General features: G+C 40.7%; 1 pseudogene; it reads right to left on the bottom strand.

The window, feature by feature from the left end:
* LOC145406403 (hemicentin-2-like) overlaps positions 1-25,708 on the bottom strand; it is a 664,782-nt pseudogene that overhangs the window by 417,896 nt on the left and 221,178 nt on the right.

Below are 25,708 nucleotides of genomic sequence, written 5' to 3'. Positions count from 1 at the left end.
CTAGATCTTTTGCAAGACTAACGAGAAGTTGTAGCCCTACCCGGTGAGATCATAGGCAAAAATAGTCTTGTAAAGTATTCCATTACATTGCAGCCTGATGCTCAACCCGTGCATGTCCCTGCCTATCGTTTACCACATAGTCAGTGTCAACAGGCTAATCATCTCATTCAGGAAATGCTGGAATAAGACGTTATTGAACACTCGGATAATCCGTGGAACAGTCTGATATTTCTTGTTCCATAGAAAGGTGGTGAGCTACGGCCAGTCATAGGCTACCACTGCATAAATGCATTGACCATTCTGGACAGACTCTCAATTCCTTTGCTCACTAATTTGTTGGAATCCTAGGAAAATAAAATTGTGTTCTCTCCTCCCTGGATCTCGACTGGCTATTGGCAAGTAGAAATGGAGGAATCGTCTCTTCCAATCACTGTCTTCAGCACCCCGTCCAGTCATTACCAGTTCTATAGAGTCTAATTTGGTTTGAAAAGGTAAATGCAGTTATAAACTTCCTTACTCCTACCAACATAGATGCAGAGTGTAGTTTCCTTGGTCTTAGTGGTTACTATTGTCGTTTCATCAAGGGGTACTCCCAAATTGCAGCACCACTGACTAAACTGTTGAAAAAAGACGAGCCTTTTATGTGGTCAGATGAACGAGCTACCGCATTTACCACCCTGAAAACTGCTCCTGCACAAGCCCCAGTCTTGGCATTCCTTGATTATTTCAAGCCTTTCCTACTATGTACTGATGCTGCTGGAGTGGGCCTCGGTGCTGTTTTCATGCAAGATGACTCCAAAGGAAGGAAACGTGTCGTTGCCTATGTCAGTCGGGTGTTAAGTTCCACAGAAAAGAATTACAGTGTAATTTATTGGGAAGCCCTTGCCATGGTCTGGTCCCTAAAATATTTCTGCAACATTATCTACTGTTACCCTGTTCACATCCAGACAGACCAACTTTCTCTGTGTGGCCTATTCCGAGGACGTAATCTTACTGGTCCTCTAGCACATTGGGCAAATGTTGTGTCTGATGCTCTCACTCGTTATGTTGCCACAGTCTCGACTAGTTGTGACGTAAACTTGGCGCTCAGTTGTGACACACTCCGTGGGTTCCAATGTGTTGACCCTCTATGGTCTCAGGTCACATTTTCTTGAGTCTACCATATTATTGGCCCACTATGCGAAAGGATGTAGAAGCTCACTGTGATGCATTTCTACCTTGTGCTCGTAATAAATGAACTACTGATGGACCTGCACCCATATTGCAATACCCTGGTTCATCAAGACTTTGTCAAACTGTCTCCCTTGATCAACTGAAATTACCATGTACAGAATCTGGCTTCGTTTATCTATTAGTGGCAGTCAGTCATTTATCTGGGTACATGATATTGGTTCCATTGCATGACAAATCTCTTTATGTGGTTGTCCATGCTTTTGTTAACTCAGTCATTTGTCCTTTCACAACTCCAGAAGTTATTCTAACAGATAACGGGTCAGAGTTCAATAATTCAGTGCTGGAAGAAATTTGCCATCATTATGGAATTAGTTAGTGTAATATTATTCCCATCATTCAGTCTCTAATGGCGTCGTGGAGTGCCAGATTAGGAAGATTGTAGAATGTCTGCATCACATGGCGGGTGATCAGAGTTCCACCTGGGTTGCATGGATTCCGCAGGTAGCTGTGTCGATTAATGGATCACTGAATCAGTCAATTGGTGAAACTCCATTCTTTGGCATCTACGGCTTTGACAACAGACTACCTTATTCCTTGTTGTAATCTAAGCCTGATCCAGTCAACAATCACGGTCAAAGTTCACCTCTCAGAAAATTCCTAAGTACATTCAGGATAATTTGGCCCTCTCAAATGCAGAAATGGTATGTAAGCAACACACAGCTGCCTCAGAAGTTACCATCCAAGTAGGTGATTTAGTTTTTGCCCTGGATCACGAACGTAAATCTAAAATTGATAGTAAATTTCTGGGTCCTTTCTGTGTCATCTCTCATAAGGACAACAGATTTGAAGTAAAAGATCTGCCTAAAGCTGAGACCCAATGGGTGCATGCTGGTGACCTTAAGCATGCACCGAGGGCCATAGTATTGGAGGTGTCACTGGGAAATGCCTCATCTTCTTTTCAACCCAGAAATGCTTCTTCTTCTCCTATTCCTTCTTCTGACACTTCTTCAGATTCCTCTTCTCCTATCATGCAAAGTTGTTCTCTGCCAACAAGCCTCTTACATAATTGTAATCCCAGACTCTCGTCATAATCATTTTCATAATCATCGCCTCTAACTACAACTTATTTTATAGGTAAGATGTTGTGGGTCCACGTGTTGGCAGTGGTGACCCTAGTAGGGTCCGGGTTGGGTAAGGATGAAGGCGCCTATGGCCCGGGGTCTTGGTTGGAATGGGAGACGAGGTAATGGTGGTGAAAGATGTAGTCTCCTTGTGCTACGACCTTGAGCCACTGGCCGGCGTGGCCATCATCCTGCCCGATTTCGCACACCAGCGTGAAGAGATACAGGCCCTTCTTTCTGCCAACAAGGAGAAACAAGACAAAGATTCGCATTGGTACCCACTTTACTTACCCAGCTGCTGGAAGGTAACTACGTTAGAATGAAATTCTCCCATTTAAATGACACTTTCTCTAACCAAACACCTGTAGGTCGTTCACGAGTGAAGCGTGGACTCTTTGATCTTGGGAGAGAAATTCTAAGTGTGTTATTTGGTGTGGCGACCATTCGTGACCTTGCTGAATTCAGATCTGACCTTGCTGAATTACAGCAGTGCCCTAGAGCCTGAAAACAGAGTTATCAAAGTTCAACACTATGCTACAGAAGATCACAACCCAATTAAATGACGTCACATACACATTAAACAACTTCACAGGAATTCTGAAAAAGACTTCAAAATTTAATATTGTCTCAGAATTGTTATGACAAATTAAACATCGACAACCTACAAGTCTCCCCGGACTCTCTTCTCTCCCAAGTTACTACCTTAGTTGGTATTCTAGTTGTTGCTGTTGGTGGTTGTGTCGCTGCAGACTTAGATCCTATCTCTGACCTCCGCTCTGCATTGGAATGGGCTCGCCCCACCTTCAGCTTGTCTCCAGTGCTTTCATTCTCCTCTTTTGAATACCATTACCCAATATTTGAGGCCACTTTCCTCACTAAAGAAATTGTTGGTCATATACCTCTTCGTTATTCTATAACATTCGATCTCTTCCACATCATCATTCTCCTTTCTAGTACAATAATTCCTTGTTACCGGTCTCTCTTTCCTCGGAGCACTTTTTCCTATCTTATGATCATGTCTCTTTTGCCTTCACATCCTCCAGTGATCTCAGCAGGTGTGCTTTTCTTACATCTAACTCTCTACTTTGTGCTGCCTGTCTCCTGACAATCTTTCCTAGTTGTGCTGCTCCATGCGAATCTGCCTTAGTTCGTTAATTTCTCAGTACAATCTGTCTGTTCCTTCGTTCCAACCCCCAAGTTCCCAGTGCACCATGTTCGTCTGAATCATATCCGACAAATTTTCTTCTTCAGTATCCCAATTCCTTTTTGTATCATTTGTCCTGGAACTCCTGTCCATTCAGCATCTGCAACTTGTTTGTACAAGGCTCCTGATTATTGTATTGTAAAATCAGAATCCGTGGCTGCTTATTCTACACATCATCACTTTGCACTTCGCTCCCACATGTATGAAATCTTCCAACCCATTAATGTGTCATTCCATCTACCTGCTGACAATCTCTCGATCTCGTCAGACAACCTACTTTCATGTTGGATTTTCTTAATGAGAGTAATTTTGTTATGGACCAGTTTTCTTTAGCCTATAGACGTTAGTGGGAACATTCGATCTTTGTGTTTCCGCCAGTGGCAATTTTTCTTATTGGATTTTTTGTTACTATATGGATTCTTTACTGCTGTTTTAAGCGAATGGATAAAAGACTGCATGAGATCCGCATTGCGACAAGATTAGTGCGGCAACCACAAGACAAGGAAACTGGCAGTTCTTAGTGACATTCATGTGTGAAGATCATGTAACTTGGTACTGAAGGAAAGATAAATGTAAATAAGTGGAAAAATGCCACTTCAAAATAGTAAATGAAAATCAAGTAAAATGATGATAGAAGGATATCAAATGAACCAGTTGTAAGTGAGAAGAGTAACAAAGGAAACAAAAGGTAAATCGTGATTCGGACATAAACAGCGAACTGTGAATAAATAACATAAAGATACAGTAGATGTCAGAAAGAATAACAGGTGTGTGGACGTTAGTTAGGGACTAAGAGACATCACTCCCAAAGACAGTCATTGTGATATCAACTACTGTGTACTCAACTACTGTATGTTCATTATTCCCTGTATCATTATAGTTTCCAATACTAAACCTATATAATGAAATTCAACGGTGAATAAGAGACTATGTTGTTCCAACAAAGACTATAATAATCACATGCTCCTTAAATTATTAATTAGTTACCCTCTAATTTATACACCCAGTAACAACTATTCTTTTTCGACGAATTTTAACACAGCCATTCATCTGTAAATATATTTTCTTCCTTATTGGATTCAGCTACTTGCATAGCAGCATTCTGCCCTCTCATTACTATACTCCCTTGGGAAAGGAAGCTAACTATATTATCTATCCCATTACACCCTTACCATATTACTAACTTATTTCTCCACCCGCAGGATAACTAAGCCACTTATATAATATTCACCCCATTGTGTCAGAAGACACAATTTTTCCATAGCGGAAGGGAAAATTGTAATCATTTGTATGTAATAACTTGTAAACCTGTAGTATGTAAGTGTCTCTGTAGTGTGTACGTGACCTATTTCCCTTACCTAAGGTCTAGCCTACTTCAAATTCTGCTTATATTGTGCTTTACTAGAGAGGCACGGGAGCGCTCCGATCTTTGCCGGGCAGATACAGGATTGGTGTGGTGGAGGCAAGACCTCTGCTGTTCTTGTATAAATAAATATCCGCAATATAGCACCGGACTTCGGATTTACCTACGTTCCACGAGAAGAGAAGTAACAGTGGGCTAAACTTTTAACATACTGTTCTCAGAATTTAATCCCTTTTGTCTTCCTTCGGCCTTAACCCTTTCCCAAACCTTAAACCTTTCCCAAAGTTTAGTGTAGGTTGGTTAAAAAGTCTTTAATTTGATTTTGGCCTTTGACCTACTGTTCTAAAGAAACAATAAGTCTTCTCCATGACCTACTTCAATCCTTCCACTAAATTTGACTAAAAATGGAAGAATTTTGTTTATGCTAACATACACCCATGTGGGTCGAATTTCAACTTGCCCCGTGACTGTGGTGGGTTCCCCACAATAGTATACCTTTGTAGTTCCCTGAACATTAAAATCTGTCCCAAATTTGGTGTAAATTTAGTAAGAACCATTAAGGTAATCTTGAGTTTGACCTGTTGTTCTAAAAAAAAAAAAAAAAAGAAAATAACAGAAAATCTATTCTGTACCTATCCTTCAGCCCTTCCACCAAGTTTCTCTAAAGTCAGATAAAAACTGTTTGAGCTATTTTATCAACAGCACTCACAAAGGTCGACCTCTGACCTTGTTCTAACCCTGACCTTCGACTAGTTGTTTTCAAATAATTTTACCTTACCATCAGCCATCTTCCCAAGTTGGGCCTACAGTAAGTTGGATGAGAACTGTTAAGTTGATTTTGCTCAGTCACCATTTCACCTAGCATAATGACCTTGACCTTTCACCTATGTTCTTAAAAACAGTTTCTGTATAGGCTATTGTTCAACATTCCCATCAAGTTCGATTAAAAACCGATTTTAAGTTGTTTGTCAATTTGTTACACACACGCATGCATGCACACACACACACACACACACACACACACACACACACACACACACACACACACACACACACACACACACACACACACACGCATACATATGTACACGCGTGCACAAGCCGCTAAAGCAATGACACCCGCTCTGGCGAATGAAAGCAATTATAAATGAGATTTTTTTAACTGTCTAGTTAGTTTTTGTAATGAATCCACATTGACTCTGAACTGCTGGTGAGTTGATGATAGCTGAAAGCATCGAAACTCCTCTCATACATTGGATCATGAGTAATTAGGTGACTGACGCAAAGACAATTTTTTTTTTTTTTTATAATGAATGGAGGAAGGAAAAACAAAGGAAAAAAAATAAGTCCATGTGCCTAAAGGCATCCAGCATTCATTAAATACTTATAACAATTGGATTTAAAGTCGAGAGGATTAAATGTATATGGGAAGCAACTCCCAGGAAGTGAATTCCAGAGAGTAGTAGTTCTGGGGATAAATGAATTTGAATATTGTGGGGGAGAGAGTGTGAGTTCATGGGCGCTCCCATCTGCCCGAGTATTTTGGGAGAAAATGTGAAGGGGAGGCACAATTGAAGCCAGTTCGTTAGAGCACTTATGGTAAAAATATAGATAAAATAGTGCTAAAGAAGCAACATCTCGACGTACTGATAACGGAGGAAGGTCCTGCGTTATGGCAGGATTATTATTTAATCTAATGGCTTTATTTTGAATTTTGTCCAACTGCTTCAATGCAACCGCTCCACATCCACTCCACAGTGGTGAACGGTATTCGATCTGAGAACGCACATGACTTTTGTATATTGTGGCCATCTGCTCGTCAGTGAAGAACTCACGAACTCTGTACATAAGTCCCAGTTTTTTAGAAGCATTTTTAGCAAGGGATTTAACATAAGCTGTCCAGCTTAGGTTGGGGTTTAGAGTAACACCTAGGATATCAATTGTAGTGGATATGGGAATACTGACATCATATAAAATTACGTGTGAGTCTGAGGGATTCTTTCTATTGGAGAAAATAATGTATTTAGTTTTCTGAGCATTAAATGAGACCAGATTTTTTTGTCCCCATTGATTAATTATAGAAAGGTCCTGGTTCAAAGAAATTGCTGTGTTCATTTGGGAATCTATAATATCAAATTGTGTAAAGGGGGTACTAAATGTGAAAGAACTATGAAGGGTCGAGTCATCAGCAAAAGAGTGTATTGGGTTGTGCGTGACAGATAGGAGGTCATTTGTATGAATGAGAAAAAGGGTTGGCGACAAAACTGATCCCTGAGGTACGCAGGCATTTATGGAATGAAGCTGAGAATAAATTCCATCTACCATGACCCGTATTTTTCTACTATGAAGGTAAGATATTAGAGGAACCAGTGATGCAAGGCCATAGTGTGACGTCTTAGACAATAAGGCCTGGTGCCATACTATGTCAAATGCTTTTGAAATATCAAGTGCTACTGTGTGTGTTTCACCATGTTGGTCTATTGTTTTGTTAATCTGATGGGTAAGAAGGCAAAGCATATCTACAGTTGAACGTTCCTGTTTAAATCTATACTGCCGATCATTGATCAATTTATTGATTTCTAGATGCTTGACTATGTGTTTGTTAATTAGTGTCTCCAACACTTTACCGAGAACGGAAGTTATTGCAATTGGTCTATAGTTTGATGGATCAGAAGTTGCCCCCTTTTTAGGAACAGGATGAATATTTGCTTCTTTCCAAGGGGCTGGAAAAATTGAGGTACGGATGCATAAGTGGAGAAATTTTGCTAATACAGGAGCCAACACTGAGGAGCAATTTTTAGCTACTATTGAAGGAATTTCATCTGGACCAGTGGCTTTGTCTGCTGATAGATTCTGTAATACGGCTTGTACGTGTCTGGTGTGAATCATGAAAGGAGGTATTTGTGGGGAATCAAAATCAAGTACAGGAATATTATGATTTTCTGAATTTAGGGTTGAGTTTGTTGAAAAAATGTCAACAAGAAGGTTGGCTTTTCTGCGTGGGTCACTTACTAGATTTCCATTGGGGGACTGTAACGGTGGAATGGAAGAGGTGGTAGTGAAGTTAGTTTTAAATGAATTAAGGGTTGGCCAGAATATTTTGTGATCATTTGGATAGTGAGAATGGAAGAGGTTTCAGGAGAGAGGTTGGTAGTCACTTATAAGAGGTTATAAAGAAGGGAACACAGATCACCTTTAACCCTTCCATTCGGATGACATTTCTCTTATTTCGTTTTTGCTGTTTGTGGACGCCAGTAACTTTAATTTAGGAAAGATTTTTAACTTGAGGGATTAGATATTTTGTGTCCTTTCCTTAATCCTCTAAAATCTTTTAGGAAAATCATCTGGCAGTAGCATCATTACAGTGAAAAGTACGTCATCGGAAAAAATGCGTTAAGTATACACAGAAGAAAAACCATCTGTCGCTGTGGTACTTCTGGCACCGGCCATGCCACTGAAGCACTTAACTCCTCTGGACTATGTAACTGATTTAACCTCTTCCTTACGATGACATAATTTTACATTTTATTCTGGCTGCTGCTAGACGAGTAGTTAGCACTGCTAGCTACTAAGCTGCTGAACCAAGAGTCAGGGTTCGAATCCTTGTGTGCGATTCTGATTCCACTTAAGTGTCGAACCACATTTTGTGGTTTGTATAAGTAAGATGAGTAACTTTTTATTCTAGGCACCAGTAGTACCTCAGAGGTAATTATCGTACAGCGCCTGGTGCAGTGGCTTTGTACCCCATAATAATGGCGCTTTATTGTGTCTGCTCCTACCTTTACCTTTAGAAGTTAGCTAAGTAGCGAGGGGGAATGTCAAGGTTGTATGTAACTCATCCAGTTCGAAAACCCTACCGTAAAGGGAATTACCGGTATAACGTCTGGAGGCAGCGAAAATAAAATGAAGAAGACGTCATGGGACTGAAGAGATTAAATCACATTGTTGTCTCTGTAACGTTTTGGATAAACCTACTCTCTAGATCACATGAACGAATTGTTTATAATGGTTCGATGACTGACAGAGGCAACACAGTGGTCGATTTAACCCCTTTACTCTAGGATGTCTGGGAGGAGCAGAGATGAAGAGGGCATGAGAACTGCTGATCACTCCACAACGATAACACTATTTTCGTTTGCTCAGACGATCACTGGTCGAGTTTGTCCATGTAAGGAAACGACATTTGATAATGAATGGGTTAATGGACGCTGTATGTATCCACTCCAGTTAGAAAAACCTCACCTAGGCTGAAGAAAATCGTCTAAGGGTTACAAGAACCGAAGGGAAATTACGTCCTCTGGTTGAGGAGGTTAGCTAGTATTCAGATAACTGTGTCATGTATTCTGTGTTGTGTCCAGAATGAAATAGTTATGTGTGCGAGAAGAACTATTTCCTGCTCTCTTAGAGTGTCGATGTGGCAAAATGAGGCCAGGAAAGCGTTTCAGTGAAGAATATCAAGTGCCTTCGTCGACCGTGTGCAGTCAGGGACCCTTTAATGCCAACAACGTCTGCTTCACGTTTAGGGATTATCCGTCACTTTCCTCTTTGACACATTATGGACATGCAGAGAAACATACCAAGCTTCTCTCAGCTTATGAATATAAGTCAACAAAGGAAAATGAGGTGGTGAGAAGGGAGAACGATACGAAATTCTGTTCCTGATTTTGTCTGTTTCGTACGAGCCTATCCCGCAGGCAGCTTAATCGTCATCAGGCAAACCCGTCATTTGGCATAACCATTGGAGTAAAACTTACAACAACTGATGATCTTCCCGTCTGATCCACTTGCCAACAAATTAGTCCTATGATCAGTTCAAGCCACTTCAACTGCATCGTACCCATTCGCATCCATTTCGACTCTGTCAGGTCACTTTTGGCTCACTGAATTCACTACAGGTATTGTTATTTTCATTTCCATATCAGCTCAAATACTTTTAGTCTACTCCAGATCTTATATTGTGAATCGAGGTTCAATTATATTAATTCTAGTCAATTCAAGGTTTATGTTCAATTAGGTCCATTCACTACAATCAGGCTACTTAATGCTCATTCAAACTTTGATCATCTCTTTTGACATCTCCATATCAGTTCAAATTGCATTAGTTGTTCTTGCCCAGTCAGATCAGCTGGGGTCTGTTTAGGTAAGTTAAGAGTCATTTAGAATAATAAAGTCGTATAGAAATACCCAGGCAACTTTGGATTCTCGTTTTCACAAAAACTCGCACATACTACTCCAGCTGATACCATGCGATTTATTAGACATAAGATCCTATGTGTTAATGCAGTCACTATTAACCCTCTCATGGAGGGAGACGTTTTTTCTCTTAACAATCGCTAAACGATTTCATTCAGCTTGGAGTGAGTCATAGGATCCCGAGAGTCAGATCAGTTCAAGTCAGTTCAGGGTTATTCAGGAACAGTGAGATCTATGTCTAGCTAGTTCCAGTTAGGTTCACCAGTAGCCTCCTCAAGTTCTTTCATGTCCCGCTCATTCATCCTGGACCTGGCATATCAAGTAATATAATTTTACGGCTACTCTAGATCAGTTCAGTCGCATTAGGATCATTCAACAGCATTTATGTTAATTAGGTTTAATTACGTCCATCCTGGTCATGTAGATAAAGACAAGTTCAACACATCCATTCAGCCTGTCTGGTCACTCTCGCGTCATCCAGTTTCTATGTTTAATCAGGCAATTTTAGATCCAGTCATATCCATCCAGGTCAGCATACATTCGGTCTGCTACTCTAGTACCTTTCAGCCATGACAGGACTGTTTCTGTCAGTTTATTTTTGTTTATCCTTTCAGATCACAATAGGTTCGTCAGGTCAATATAAATCAATTCATGTCATGCGAGAAAGTCGAGTTCCAAAAATAAGTCAAGCTGGTGTTGTGCACCACAGTTATCAAATCGGCTCCAGCCACTTTAAACCCCACGAGTATAGTATGACCTCTGTCAATATTAATCCCGGATATATTTTAGACAGGCCAGACTCAATCCCGGGAAATAAAACGAAACTGACAAGAATAACCTTCCCCCTCCCACTCTCCAGGTCAGAATACACCAGTTGTGCAGTAATCATCCTAGGGTAAACTTTTATTTGATTTTTGATTGATTGAGTTCTTTACTTAGCCAAAACAAATACAAAATATTTTACAATGGATCCGTAAATTGAAAATGGCTGAGCCTTTGAGAGTAGAAGCTCCCGTAAAAGGTACCTGTAATTTAACAATATCGAAATTATCCTCAGAACATTTGACTTTTCTTAAATTGTGCTGATTATCTCGTTATCAGAACCAAAGTGATAATACCAAATCGAATCCTAAGAAAATTAATAAAACAATTACAAAATTAGATTTCCTTATACAGTAAAATAGGTAAGATTTGTTATATAGAACTGTCCTTAATTCTAAATTAAAATAATAAAAAAATAAAAAAATGTGGGATGAAATGCATTCAGACATATGTACACATATACACATGCAAATAAACATTCACATACGCACAATACATCCAAACACATTCGTTTTAATATACCAGCACTCGCGGAGCAAAAGAGGGCATTATTCTTTTAGTATTCTGTGTGTGTGTGTGTGTGTGTGTGTGTGTGTGTGTGTGTGTGTGTGTGTGTGTGTGTGTGTGTGTGTGTGTGTGTGTGTGTGTGTGTGTGTGTGTGTGTGTGTGTGTGTGTGTGTGTGTGTGTGTGTGTGTGTGTGTGTGTGTGTGTGAATAAAGCAACTCCAACTGTCTCTGTCCTATATTAAACAAATTTGTTGAAAGGGTTGAAGAACAGCCAGTAAACAAACCTATGGCTTTTGAAGATACTAGGGCAAAGGTCATGGTCACAGTGCTTAGTCAAATGTTAACCACACAAGAGCAACTTACATATTTTAATCCAGCTTAGACCAAACTTGGGTAAAGGGTTGAGGGTAAGGCAGTCAAGAAGTGGTTCAGTTTTGAGAACACAGTCAAAGAGGAAGGTCGCAAAGCAACGTCAAAATATGATCCATGTGTGTGTGTGTGTGTGTGTGTGTGTGTGTGTGTGTGTGTGTGTGTGTGTGTGTGTGTGTGTGTGTGTGTGTGTGTGTGTGTGTTTATTAACACATTTCGTGAAGCATTGAACGTCTGCCAACGAGTAAACTTTTCATTTTTTTTTTTTTTTTTTGTGCAGGAGTTTGAAGGCGAAGGTCACAGGGAGAGAAGTAAGACAAGCTTTATCCAATTTAGACATTTTTTTTTTTTTTTAGGGGGGGGGGGTATGGACATATTAAAATGATAAAGATTCGAGTTTGAGAACAGTCAAACGTCAAGGTCACAGTAAAAGGGTCATATTTCAACCAGACTTTGTAGAAGGGTTAAGACAGGAAAATACAGAGAGATTCAAGTTTGAGAACAATCATCAAAGGTCAAGCTCACATTTCAGAGTCAAAATTCGACTGAAGTACCTGTTTGTGAACAAACTAAAATAGTTATGTCCGGAACTGGATTAAATTTGATGGATGAGTTGAAGATCATTCATGTGAGTGACCTATTTTTTAAAGAACAGGTCAAAGGTGAAAACCGAAAGGTAAGGCCAACCTAAAAAGGCTGTACCCAATATTTCGGTTCATATGAAAACACGAAAAAAAAAAATAGATTTTGAGAACAATCAATTTAAGGTCTAGCCCACAGGGAAAGGTCAAATGTCAGCGCCACTAAGCAAAGTCAACTCAAACGGTTCTCATCTTATTTGAACCTAAGTTAGTGAGAGATTTAAGGTTAATAAAAAAAAATGAAGTCATTCGACTTTCAGAGTAATTTGTCAAAGGTCATGGTCAGAGGATGAAGTCAAATATTCGTCACTTAGACCATTAGTTGGGCTCGGGTGTTGCACTCTCTGAGTGCATCTTCTTGAATTTCAAATAGCTTTGCTGTGTGATCAGACTTGTATTTTTTTCTCTCATTTCATTCTGTCACAAATCACTACTTTCTAGTATACTGACTTTTATTTCTTTGGTATCTTATTTGATCTGGAAATTTGGGTGGGCTTTGTATTTCAGGCAGATTGTAAAAACAGGACAGCATAAAACCCAGTATAAAAACCCATTCCTATATGTACGAAACTTTAACAGTCATAGCCATGTACTAGCAAGACTTTCCTCTGCTCTTAAGGAAATTTAACCCTACAGAATCCGTGAAAGCACGTCCTCCAGTCTTAACCTCGGTATTCTTCAGTCCTAACTTGGGTATTCTTCATTTCCAACATGGACATTCTTCAGCTTTAACATGGCATTCATCAGTTCTCCTTCACCTAATCTGGACATTAGGTCCTGACCTTTGCCTTCTTCGGTAATAACTTGCACATTCTTCGATCCTAAGCTTGGTGTTGCTAAAAGCGTTATTTGCTGGCATTACACAGACCAAACTTGACCGGACATGGGCAATTAAAAACTGCCACAGCTTCCAATGTATACTTTGGCATTTTTTGTTTTTATCGTGCACCGTTTTCATTCCAAAACTTGGCAATCTTTGGTCCTACCCTAGTTATTCATTGATAGTAACTGAAGTAATGGTAACAATTATTAAATCTACAATGAAATTTTATGTATTCGGGCGCTCACGCGGTGAGACTGATCGTTATGTTTGGAGAAATGTGTGTGTGTGTGTGTGTGTGTGTGTGTGTGTGTGTGTGTGTGTGTGTGTGTGTGTGTGTGTGTGTGTGTGTGTGTGTGTGTGTGTGTGTGTGTGTGTGTGTGTGTGTGTGTGTGTGTGTTAACAAAATAGATGAAACACTTTCTTTTTCCGATGACCAAGCTCTGTCAGTCTATTGTCTAATACTGATACTGGGAAAGGCGGTGGCTGAATCGATAGAGAGGTGGGCTGCGCTCCCGGCTGGAGCAGGGAACTGTTAAGGATTTCAAATTTATGAAGCAGACTTTACTGATCTACCAGAAGACCCGCCGACATTTCGTAAAAATACCTCTGCTAACACCAATACAGCAATCCTGTATAAAATAGCCCTAGCAGGTAGGCCTATTCCATACTGACGATGGGCGTTAGGGCTGAGGTGATGACATGTGGAAGAGTACGGTACGGAGGACTACTGAGCCTTGGGCACAGGCTGTGAAGCCTGTGACCAGAATTGGACGCAGTCATACTAAATACTCTCAACACTCCAACTCGAATTCTTCCCGCTCCTTCTGGCACCTTGCCAAAAACCTTTCTAACAACTTTATCTCATCATCCTTCCCTCCTCTTTTCTATTCTGATGGCTCTGTAGCTATTTCTACTGATAAAACAGATCTCTTTGCTCAGACTTGCTCCTCCAATTCCACCTTAGACGATTCCGGTGCTGTTCCACCATCACTTCCCCCTTCTGACTTCCTCATAGCTGATATTAAAATTTCTTCAGCTGATGTATTTTCCGCTATCACTGGTCTCAATACTAACAAGGCATATGGGCCTAATGGGGTCACTCCTGTTGTCCTCAAGAACTGTGCTTCTGTGCTTACACCCTGCCTAAGTAAACTCAATCGCCTTTGTCTGTCAACTTGTACCTTTCCTTCTTGCTGGAAGTTTGCTCTCACTCAGCCGGTCCCAAAGAAGGGTAACCATTCCCAACTCTCTTACAATCGTCCAATTGCTTTAACATCCTGTGTCTCAAAGTTCTCGAGTCTATTCTTAACAGAAAAATTATAAAGCATCTTTCCTATCACAACCTTCTTTCTGATCGTCAATATGGGTTCCGTCAGGGAAGCCCCACTGGCGATCTTCTCACCTACCTTTCAAACTCCTGGTCATTCTCCTTTCGGAACTTTGGCGAAAGCTTTGCTGTCGCACTTGGCATCTCAAAGGCTTTCAATTGAGTCTGGCATAAATCTTTAATTTCCAAATTGCCCTCTTACGGTTTCTATCATTCTATCTGTGCCTTCATCTATAGCTTCCTTTCTGGTCGTGCTATAGCCACTGTTGTAGACAGTCATCGTTCTTCTCCTAGATCTAATAACAGTGGTGCTCCTCAGGACTCTGTCCTATCACCAACTCTCTTCCTTTTATTCATCAATGATCTTCAAAGCTGTACATTTAACCCTATCCACTCGTACTCTGATGATTCCACCTTTCACTTTTCCATATGGTTCCCGCAGTGTCCATCTCAGCAGTTTCTTCAACAAACAAGGGTTGAAGCTATGGCACACCTAATGTCTGACTTGGCTCGCATCTCTGACTGGGGTAAAAATAATCTTGTTGTTTTTAATGCATCAAAAACTCAGTTTTTACACTTATCAACCCGACATAATCTTCCACAGGAGTACCCACTAATGTTTAATAACATCCAGCTCAACTGCATCATACTTGAGCATGCTTGGGATTTCATTCACTCGGGACTTATCTTGGAAAGAACATATTGCATCACTTGTAAAATCTGCTTCCAAGAGATTAGGTGTGTTAAGCCGACTCAGGGTCTTCTTTACCCCTGCACAGTTGTTGACTTTATACACGGGTTTTTTCGCCCCTGTGTAGAGTACAACTCTCATGTGAGGGGAGGCTCTCCACATACAGCTCTTCTCAATAGGGTGGAGTCAAAAACTTTTAGTCTCATCAACTCTCTTTCTCTTACTGGCTCCCTCCAACCTCTGTCTCTTCGCCGCACTGTTGCATCTTTATCTCTTGCTTATCTCTACTTCAATGGTCGCTGCATCTCTGAACTGTTTGGTTACATCCCTCCATCTCTACGACGGGAGCATAGCACCCGTCTAGCAACAAACTCTCACCTTTTCTGTCCAACTCTCTAATGCAAGAGTTAACCGTTACTCCCAGTCCTTCATTTATGCAACAGGTCAACTCTGGAAGTATCTCCCTCTGTTTGTATTTCCTACTTCATATGATCTCCAGTCTTTCAAACGCAGTGTGTCCAGGCATCTGGAAATGAATGAATCTTGAATTTGGCTCTCTTTTGTATTGTTTTTGTTTTTTATTGGAAGGAACGGTTTACGGGCCCCCGGCCTTTGGTTCCTTCTTTCTTGCATAAAAAAGTGCAAAAATCATTGTGGTGTAAGTCTTTAGAGTGTTGTAGGAAAGGCAAATGGAAGAATTATCATAGAGAAGGCCAAGGATAAATTAGAAATGGTAGTGGGTGACAACCAGAATGTCTTTAGGGATGGCAGACGATGTGTAAATCAAATTCTTACAGCTGTAATATTTCTGCTACAACAAAAAACTAATACCATGCATACCTGCCCCGCGTGGGGTTCCCCCCCTTCCCACATAGGACGCGGCCTTTAGGAGTTTCACTCGGCCTAAAACCTGAGTAGGATGCAGGTCTGCCTCTGTACAAAATTTTGTGTTCTTAGGTAAAACCTAGGCAGTGCTACTCTGTTGCAACCCCTAGTCTGACCAAGCACACACCACCCACCTCCCTGCACACCTAACCAAGCGCATAACTGCCCTCCCCCTCCCCCCCCCCGTATAAAACAGAGTTATTAAAACTTTAAAATTTCAGTAGTTTATCCAAGGTAATAATGAAGTTATGAGCAGATTTGATGAAATAATGATTCCTGCGTTTTTCATTTAGGCAGCCATTTTTTTATTATTGCATAATAGAGACAGTCATGAAACTTCAAACATTTGTAGATTTTCATATAATCAATTATCATGTAGAGTTTCTGCCTCCTAGGTGTAATAGTTGCAACGTTTTAACAGAAAAAAAATGCAGTAAAATAATTAGCTTTATGCATTTTTGCCATTTCATAATATTATATAATCTTATGGCATTCAAACTACCAAAAGGCACCAGGAGACATATTAACACATATTCCTGGAGAATCTGAAGCCTGTACCTGTATTAGTTCTTAGCCCAAAAACAATAGTTCTTTATTCTTTTACTTTATTTAAAAAAAAAATCTTAAGACAGCATTCTACCTATCAACAGGCATCAGTCCACCATAAGACACATAACTATGTGAGATTTTATTGTTCTATAATGAATATTTTCTAAGTTCTGACCGGAAAATTATAACTCTAAGCTCAGCCAGCTGTCCTGCCACCTAGACACCCTGCCTCCCAACTCTACGGACGGACACACTTTGATCCCAATGATAACCCCCTCCTCTAACTATGTCACGTGGAGGGTACAAATGCATTGAGTCCTTCAGATTTCTTGCGCAGTCACATTGAAATCTCCGAGAAAATTATTTCTTTTACTCTTTAATAACAAAAGAAAGAGTAGACTCATCAACCCCAGGCAAACAATTACCCCTGCAGTGCTGTCTTGTGCAGTGAATCGATGTTCCTTTGCAGAGGACAGACCTTCATAACAACAAGGCGCAGGAAAGAGTGTGAAGGCTTGTTTCTTGGATGGACTCAGTATTTATGTCTCTCCACGCAATTAGATGTGGCACCGTTTTAGGCTCCATGCCACCTTGTTATTTGATTATATAGTTACCAGCCAACGTTGTACGAGTAAATGGTCCCCAGGGTTACAGAAAATTATTAGCTTGTCACTCTCTGTAGTCACCTTACGGCAAAGGTACATCAAGTGAGTGGTTCGTGGACTTCCCCACCTACCTCAGACCACTGACAATATACATAACTGGCAGTGTCATAAAACAATGACAAAGTGGCAGTACTCGTATAGCCCATCTGTCTATCCAAAACGATCCTAAAAATCTTGAGAGGTACGTGTTCATGGCGGTATTTATTGACTGACATGGTCTTACTGCAACAAAAATGCCTTCTCTTCTTTCTCGGAGTGACACACACGTTCTTCAAAATTTACTGGACATGCAGACATTTTTGTTTTCTGAACGCTATCACAGAATGCCAACAGTCACAAGAATTATTGTTCAAACGACAGCAGCTTGAGAAAACACAACCAGAGGTAGTAGGGGTGTAGAGCACAGCACCAAATCTCTGTTATTTCGGAAACTTTTAAAGCTACTGCATGCCGTTGGGAAGCTTATAAAAAGAAACAGGTGTTGTTTAGGTGACTTTTCATAAAATTTGCTATGCTGAAAAAAAAAAAAAGTTAGAAACTGAGTTATTTCGGAATCTGTGCTACAGCTGATTTACGGACATCATCGGGAGGCTTTCGGAAAAATAGTAGCAGGTGTTACAGAAGTGACTTTTCTATTTTTAAAAAATTGCCATCATATTGCTGGAAAATGTCAATAAGCATCAGAGTAACAAAACTCGGTTGTCATAAGTTACTGAGGCAATAACAGATCGAAGCACATCGTTTGAAAGCTTCTCATAACGTCATTTGTGTCACGTAATTGGATAGTCTCACAATTCAACACCCTACAGATGAAAAGTGCTAGAGAGTGACAACGAGCACCAAACTTGGGGTCAATCTATTAGGGGATCAATGCACATGGGTGCAATGTGTATGAAGAAGTATTAGGTGCTCATTTAGTGACTTTTTCTCAAAGCTCGCCACTGTATTTTGTCGAAAATACTCGAAAAGCACCAGACTGTCATTCTCTGACTAAGAATATATGTGCTGTATACTTAGCCCCTATTTCTACTGACTATCAAAAATTCCTCGACTATCTTACATCTACGATGGAACACATTCTATCTATTTCTCCTTTCTCTGAAATCTCCATTCTAGGTTTTCTATCCTTAATGACCCAGAGCAACTTGTACAGCACCCTACCCGTAGCCCTGACTGCCTTGGACGGAGCCCCAAAATACTTGACCTCTTCCTTACAACTAATCCTTCGGCTCACACTGTTAATCTTTTCTCTCCGTTGGGCTCCTCCAATCACAACCTTGTTACCTTAACCTGTCCTAACACTCCAGTATTGCCTGTGGACCTCCAAAGAAACGTCGTCTGTGGCACTTTGGAGCTGCGGATTGGGAGGCCCTCAGGCAGTACTTCTTTGATTTTTCCTGGAATGATTATTGCTTCCATGGCCGGGAGCCATCTGAGTGTGCCTTGCGCATTATGGAAGTTATTATCTTGGGCATGGAATCATACATTCTTTTCTCGTATCCTTTGACCAATGCAAGAAAGCCTTGGTTTAATCACGCTTGTTCTAATTGTCCGCAAAAAAGGAGAAGGCCTATAAAAGGTACCGTAGCCAACCCACCCCTGAATCACATCTTTTTTATGTTTCTGCCCGAAATTGTGCTAAGTCTGCCCTCTGCTAAAAAAAAATTTCATCCATAATAAATGTTCTCAACTCTCCAACTCGAATTCTTCCCGCTTCTTCTGGCACCTTGCCAAAAACCTTTCTAACAACTTTACCTCATCATCCTTCCCTCCTCTTTTCTACTCTAATGGTTCTGTAGCTATTTCTTCTGCTGATAAAGCAGATATCGTCACTCATACTTTCTCCTCCATTTCCACCTTAGACGATTCCGGTGCTGTTCTTCAATTACTTTCCCCCTCTGACTTCCTCATGGCTGACATTAAAATTTCTTCAGTTGATGTATTTTCTGCCATCACAGGCCTCAGTACTAAGAAGGCATGTGGGCATGATGGAGTTCCTCCTGTTGTCCTTAAGAACTGTGCTTCTGTGCTTACACCCTGCTTAAGTAAACTCATTCACCTTTGTCAACTTGTACCTTTCCTTCTTGCTGGAAGTTTGCTCTCATTCAGCCAGTCCCAAAGAAGGGTAACCATTCCCAACCATCTAACTATCGTCTAATTGCTTTAACATCCTGTATCTCAAAAGTTTTCGAGTCTATTCTTAATAGAAAATTTTTACAGCATCGTTCTTATCACAACCTTCTTTCTGATCGTCAGTATGGGTTCCGTCAGGGGCGCTCCACTGGCTATCTTCTCACCTACCTTTCAGACTCCTGGTCATCCTCCTTCCGGGACTTTGGCGAAAGCTTTGTCATTGCACTTGACATCTCAAAGGTTTTCGATCGAGTCTGGCATAAATCTTTAATTTCCAAACTGCCCTCTTACAGTTTCTATCCTTCTATCTGTGCCTTCATCTCCAGCTTCCTTTCTGGTCGTTCTATAGCCGCTGTTGTAGACGGCCATCGTTCTTCTCCTAGACCTATCAACAGTGGTGTTCCTCAGGGCTCTGTCCTATCACTAACTCTCTTCCTTTTATTCATCAATGACCTTCAAAGCTGTACGTCTAACTCTATCCACTCGAGTGCTGATGACTCCACCGTTCACCTTTCCATTCGGTTCCCGCAGTGTCCATCTCAGCAATTGTTTCAACAAACAAGGGATGAGGCTATGGCACACCTAATGTCCGACTTGGCTCGTATCTCTGACTGAAGTAAAAATAATCTTGTTTTTAATGCATCACAGACTCAGTTCCTATACCTATCAACCCGACAAAATCTTCCACAGGTGTACCCACTAATGTTTAATAATATTCATCTTAATCCTGCATCATCATTGAACATGCTTGGGGTTTCATTCACTCGAGACTTATCTTGGAAAGATCATATTACATCTCTTGTAAAATCTGCCTCCAAGAGATTGGGTGTGCTAGGCCGACTCCGTTCCCCCTTCACCCCTGCATAATTGTTGACTCTACTGTATACATGGGTGTCATCCGCCCCTGTGTAGAGTACAACTCTCATGTGTGGGGGGGCTCCCTACAGGCAGGTCTTCTAAATGGGGTGGAGTCAAAGGCTTTTCATCTCATTAGCTCTCTCCCTCTTGCTGGCTCCCTTCAACCTCTGTCTCTTCGCCGCACTGTTGCATCTTTATCTCTTTTCTATCGCTACTTCCATTGTCACTGCTCCTCTGAACTTTCTGCTTGCATTCCTCCACCTCTACGACTGGTGCGTAGCACCCGTCCAGCAGCAAACTATCATCCCTTTTCTGTCCAGCTATCTAATGCAAGATTTGACCGGTGCTCCTAGTCCTTCATTTATGCAACAGGTCAACTCTGGAACTGCCTCCCTCTGTCTGTATTTCCTGCTAGCTATGACCTCCAGTCTTTCAAAAGCAGTGTGTCCAGGCATCAGGAAATGAATGGATCTTGAATTTGGCTCTCGCTTGTATTTTGTTTTTCTCTTGGAAGGAACGGTTATTGCGGGCTCGTGGCCTTTGGTTCCTTCTTCCCAGCATTTAAAAAAACATAAAAAAAAAAAAAAAGACTGAGCACCGAAGACGGATTGTCTCGGAAATCGTTAAGGCGACAGTGAATCTACACACATCAAAACATTAGCAGTCGTGAACGCCCGTACACTTTCTACGTGTCCAAGTGCAGACGCTTGTTACTTCATTGAACATTTCACCGTTTCAGAATGGTATTACATAACTTACACAGAGAGCAACTTGTTATGAGTTTCAAATCCCTTTGAACGTCTGTTCATCGTTTTAGAATCATTTATACCGAGTATCAACTGCATTTCATATTCTTTAAGCATGAATTCACTAATTCAAAGTTATACGCACAACCTACACAGTGAAACTGCTAGTTTTTGGAATACCTATGAAAATCATTTAATTGTCTTGTAGTTATATAAAGATACTGAATATTAGCTGCATCAAAAGTAAAACCACAAGATAATTACAAGCATAAAGACATACGAACAGTATTATAGTCTGCAGGATTATACGGCCTCGGCCATTTTACCTCTCCAAGTGGCATCTAGCTTATGTCATCTTATACCCGGCTGTTATCATGGTAAAGATGTTTAATTTGGCCTTTTACGTCAATTAATGCAGAGAGTCATTAGTCTGATGAATGTGTGTTTAGATTTTTTTCAAAGGGGAGGGGACAGTGCTTAGGTGTCATGAAGTTTGTAAATATAAGCACAAACTTCCTAATACAATACACAGTCATAATGGCGAGCATTCCGTATGGGCAATAAATCCCTGAAGTCATATGCAAATTGCATTTCTAGTAGTTCAGTGGTAATTAAGATACTGGCTGACAGTTACCATTAATTTGTGACTTACAGTGTAACACTGTGACAGGAACGTGTATATTGACACTGACCTATGCCAATGTGTGACTGAGCTGAAACTTGTATTCGTGTGGCACTGACTCGTGACTGTTATATGTAGTGTGGCACTGACCCATGATATTCGTACGTAGCATGATAATGTTCTTTGTATGTAGTGCAACACTGACATATGACTTGAATGTCGAGTAACAACGGCTCATAACTTACAGGTAATGTGAAACTGACCTGTGACTACTGTGTGTAGTGTGATACTGACCTGTAACTGTGAGTGTGACCCGCTGTGACCATGATGGTGAGGCCTTGAAGTTGACCTTGCACCTGTAGCTGCCTTCGTCCCTGCCCTTGACGCCCTGTATCACCAGGTGACTAGGTGAGCCCGATGTGTCGAACCAGGCCCGCTGTTTCACACCCCCGCCACCCCACACCGCCTCGTCCCCCCATTGATGCTGCTTCCCTGCCTCGCTGTCACGCCCCCGGGAATCGTAACTGCAAGGGAGACATCAGGCTCAGACTGAGGCTACACCCGTGTATGTGGCCGGGGTCGGGGTATAATATTATAGTCTACATTCGAATATACGGTCTAGGCCATTTTAACTCCCAAAGTGGCACCTGGCTTATGTCATCTTACACTGGGCTCTCAGCATGATAAGCGTGTAAAATCTGGTGTTTTACATCGATTAATGCAGATAACCTAGATTCACGTAACGCTTATGAAGGTGTGCTTATGCAGAGGAACATAAGTCCGATTACCATTCCATTGCATCTACTTCATAATTAAGGGATGTCCGTTACTTGCCTCCCTGGAGCACCATATCAGAGAATATCATCTGCATGGGAAACAGACCAAGCCTTCCACAGCTTAGAAATATTAGCCAGCAGAGAAGATTGAAGAGTAGAAGTGATGAAATTTTCGATTTCCATACCCAACTGTACACCATCCATTACTGAATGTAGGGAATGCAGATCTAGTATAGCTTTGATTCCCAGTTTTGGATATATAAGAATCAAAAATCTATTTTAACATGAATAATGAGGTAATTTGACACTAGTTCCATAAGCATCAGTGCGCTAGCTCCAAGTGAAGCAAATTCATGCATTGCTTATGATATCAGAATTATGCTTAGACTGTTTCCATATAAATATAAAATTATTTTATTTTGATATTTTGAAGCTCCAGATATATACATTTAGTTAATAATCCAGTGGCTGCATGTAGTTCTTCAACATCAGTTATGGTGTTTGTGTTTCAGTGGTGTCTGCGTCGTGAAGAAATAATGTTTGTGTGTCAGAATTATGACAGACATAATAGGTTCCACGCAGCAGTACCGGCTGCCTCCCTTTAACCCTTTCTGGTCGGAACACTATTTTATTCTGCATAACACCAGACTGTTTCATTCTACTGCGAATGAGTGTTGTATGTAATAAAAAAGTTGCTCTTCCCAGGAAAATAAAATAGAAGAGAGCCAAAGCCAAGATTCATTCATTTGGTGAAGCCTGGGCAAGTTATGCTTTCAAGACAGGAGGTAATAGGTATACTGAAATACACGTATATATTAAGGAATACAGTTCCACAGATGACCAGTTGCATACATGAAGGACTGAGTGTAACGGTTAACTCATTTATTAGGGACCTGTACAGAAAAAAACGGTGAGAGTAAATTGCAAGGCCGCTGCGCGAAAACTGAAATCGGAGAGGGATAGAAGCAGACTTTTAAGAACAACGATCACTGAGGCAGCAGTGATACTGGGTTTGAGATGCAACGCTGCGGCAAAGAAAGGGAGGTTGAAAAGAGTAAGTTGGAGAAGATGAACTGATGAGGCGAAGTGTGTTTGCCTCCACCTTTTCTTGAAAAGTTGTATGTAATGACATCCCCCCCCCCCTCCACACGGGGAATAAGGTTCCTGTACAACGCTAAAACTGCAAACGGGTAAATAAAATACTGAGTGTATGAAGCACATTCATCTCTGGAAAGGGGCTTTATATGGGAAGTAATTTGATTTTTTCTAAGTAATCTATTTAGGCCGAGGAGGACATCTTTATTTCATTCGCGCTAACACGTTCGTATTAGAATAATTCATGAAAGGGTTGTTGTATTCTATATCTTACTCCTCCATTAGTAAAGGTTGATCCTAACATAACATCGCCAGGAAATGGGAAAAATTAAACGGAAATTACGTCCTCGTGCTGAAATTGAATTTACTCCATTCTCCATTCGTACTCCGACATTATGGAGAACAGTTAGTTCCCGATACTACTCTCTCCTTGCAAAGAAATTTTGTTCCTGCAGGGAACTTCACGTAACTGTTACAGTTGTTAGTGTTGTGCACTTGAAAATTTCAAGGACTTGTCAGTATGAAGCTCTGACTGCCCAAACATATGATCTATGCGCTACAGATACTACCCCGACGAAGGTGACCTTAAAACTTTCAAGGTCCTAACTGTTCTAGCTTTCCATTACAGTTGACACCAGATGATTTTATTCAACTAACAGTAAGCCACGGGAGCCTGAGAGTTAATATTCACACTTAATCCTCTCAAGTTCTTGACTACGCCAATATTCTAACACACGTAATGCCAGAATAATGTATTCAGCTGAGGGTAAGTCAGACGAGCCTGAGAGAGTCAACGATACATTAAGATTTCTGAAAGTAGTATCATGTGGCCGGTGTTTTTGTGTAAATCACTTAATAAATACTCAGTGAGGAGAGGTTAGGCGGGAGGGTAAGTGTGCATGAAAATTATTTCAGCTTATAGTTAGTTAAACTGCACCAGTGAAGGCTTCACTTTGTTAAATATTACCTTGGGTTTAGACGGTAACGTAGTGGAATATCCTTTAGGCTACAATACTCATCGCTGTGGAACTCCAACTGATTGCACAAGGTACACAAACTTAAGTCGTTCAGTGTTTTTTTATTTTTTTATTTTTTTTATTTTTTTTACAATTTGCGTCCGGACGATTTTACTCAACAGGGGAACTTTAGTAAGATGGTATTTCCTATTATGGCTACCACGAAAAGATATTAACCTTATGAGAGTCCTCGTGCAATGAAATGGATAACAGTGATAAAGAGTAAGGTGCAAACTTATACGACAAACTGAATAGTACATGCACAGATATAATGTATTTGGCCTTCTTGTCTCCTTCAGAACAGCGGAGGGTCTGATTTCAATTGCTATGTTCCATCCAATTTAGAAATAGCATATAAGTACCCCAGTTGCTCTAGAACCCAGATTAAATCAACGATAATTTTATGAACGCATTGGCAATTAATACTGTTTTGGAAAGATGTTGCCTCTTATTTTTATTCTGTGCTATATCTCGCTTTTGCAGATTCTTACGAGAGGCACTTTTAATTATTTATTCACATATTTTTTTTTTTTATGTCCGACATGAGCACAGCCTTGACAGTCCGTTCTCTAAGGCCTAGCAGACTCGCTGCGAGTTACACACAAATGTCAGCACCATGAAGCTATTATCCACTGTCCATACTCATTATGTGCTTTCTTATTCTAGGATGAAGCAGAGGTAGAAGAGAAGGTGTTTTTATGACATGCCTGTGAGGCTAACTGAAGATGAGTAAAAGCCTCACTTTAACTATATTAAAAGCACGTCATTGTCTCCTACCCCAGCCTGGCGTCGAAAAGCGAGTTACTTTAGGCAACAGAAAACTCCTCTAACGTCTTGATCACGAGGCGGTTATTTAAAAATAATACTGTGTCCGTCCAATCAGTGGTGTCTGTAAGGGCAAATGTGGCATATAAATAGCAGCGAAAATTCAAAGTGGTATGTACATAGCGGCGACACGGGACGGAAGAGTTGGAAAGATTTTCGCAAAAATAGTTTGACAGCATGAGAAAACTACGTAAAGATCTGGTAAATGTTAAGTAAAACTCGTAAAACATGTCACTTCTTAATGCAGAGGAAAAAGAACCCAAAGACAGGATTAAAGTTTGCAAAAATCACAAAAAAGTGAACC

Source organism: Coenobita brevimanus, chromosome 70 (assembly GCF_032717465.1).
Source record: "Coenobita brevimanus isolate Jiangsu-jjx chromosome 70, ASM3271746v2, whole genome shotgun sequence".
Lineage (NCBI taxonomy): Eukaryota > Metazoa > Arthropoda > Malacostraca > Decapoda > Coenobitidae > Coenobita > Coenobita brevimanus.
Note: the sequence above shows the minus strand (reverse complement) of the source record. Positions and strands in the feature narration are given on the sequence as shown.